This window comes from Austrofundulus limnaeus, unplaced genomic scaffold, assembly GCF_001266775.1.
Source record: "Austrofundulus limnaeus strain Quisiro unplaced genomic scaffold, Austrofundulus_limnaeus-1.0 Scaffold6, whole genome shotgun sequence".
In the NCBI taxonomy this organism is placed as follows: Eukaryota; Metazoa; Chordata; class Actinopteri; order Cyprinodontiformes; family Rivulidae; genus Austrofundulus; species Austrofundulus limnaeus.
Window position 1 is genome coordinate 2,565,904 of NW_013952408.1, and position 1,440 is coordinate 2,567,343.

A 1,440-nucleotide genomic window follows, 5' to 3' on the forward strand; every position below is an offset into this window, starting at 1 on the left:
ATTACAGAACAGGTTACTGTACAACCAGTGGGCTTTAACAGTGCTACAATGTAAAGAAATTTTCTGGGTTTTTTGTTATAATGTGTATTTACAGGTACTTTATTTGTACCTTGTTTTATGACAGATTGACCAGTCTTTGTTCCGTTCAGAAGACACTAGTTTTGTTTTCAAGCAGACAGCATCACAGTCRTGGATGAACTTCATTCTTTATTATGACTTTTGGGTTTTACTGACTTCTTATGGACAGTACTGTTGTTTTCTCAGGGCTAAACTATGTTTTCTAGAAATTCTACCTCCATCGTTTCCACCCAAGTGAAATAACCAACAAGAGAACAATTTTGTTTAAGATTTAAGTAGTACTTTTACTTTCTCAACACAGTCGTATGACTTTTACGTAAGTACTTTTTCATCTGAAATTCATTTTTCCATCCATCCATCCATCCATCCATCCATCCATCCATCCATCCATCCATCCATCCATCCATCCATCCATCCATCAATCCATGGGTGTCACTGGTGCCCACAACAGTCACTGTGGGGAGGGCGTGACCCTGGACATGTCAAGTCCATCACAGGGACATATAGAGACAAGTGTGACAAACAACCATTCACTCTCTCACTCACACCTAGGGACAATTTAGAGTTACCAATTAACCTAACAGTCGTGTTTTTGGTCTGTGGGAGGAAACYRGTGTGCCCACRGAGAAAACCCACCAATCCAAACTCYACACAGAAAGGTCTGGGATTCAATCTGGCAACCTTCTTCCTGAGAGCCACCATGCCGCTCGAAATGTTTTCTGACCAAAGTCATTTTCTAAGACATTTTTTTCTTTTACTTTTCAAGTACTTCATCTCTGACTGAAGTATATAACACAAGGAATGATAAATTAAACRCATGAATTCAGAATCTAAGACAAATTACTACTCAATAACCAAAGCACAATGATTTATGACAGTTACCCTTATGAATGACTGGATCCCTATGTTATTTATATATAAATAGAAAGTGAGAGAGGGAGAAACATTTTAATTTAGACTGAAACACACTCACTTATTTGTTGGGATTGTGAAATGTTCTGAGAAGGAAACAAATAACTCCATGTGATGAATTAAGAATAAGCTTATAGATTTGATTTGGTATTTAAAAATGCATTGTGTCAGTCCTGACAAATGGAGTGCTGCAGGTTCCTGCTTCAGGCTGAATTTGGACTCATTCCTTTTAGTTTCTGCAAAAACTAGTCAGGCTGTAATAATTTACTTTTATAAATATTATAGGAGAAATTGATTTATCTCCTTTGCTACAAAATAAATAGAAAAAAACATAAATCTTGAATTGRCTACATGGTCCTCTGTGTTTTACTTTCCCCCCTTTACCTCACAAGTCGGTGCTGTCCTCTGTGGTCAACACACCTGACTGACAACTGAGAGAATATATACGTA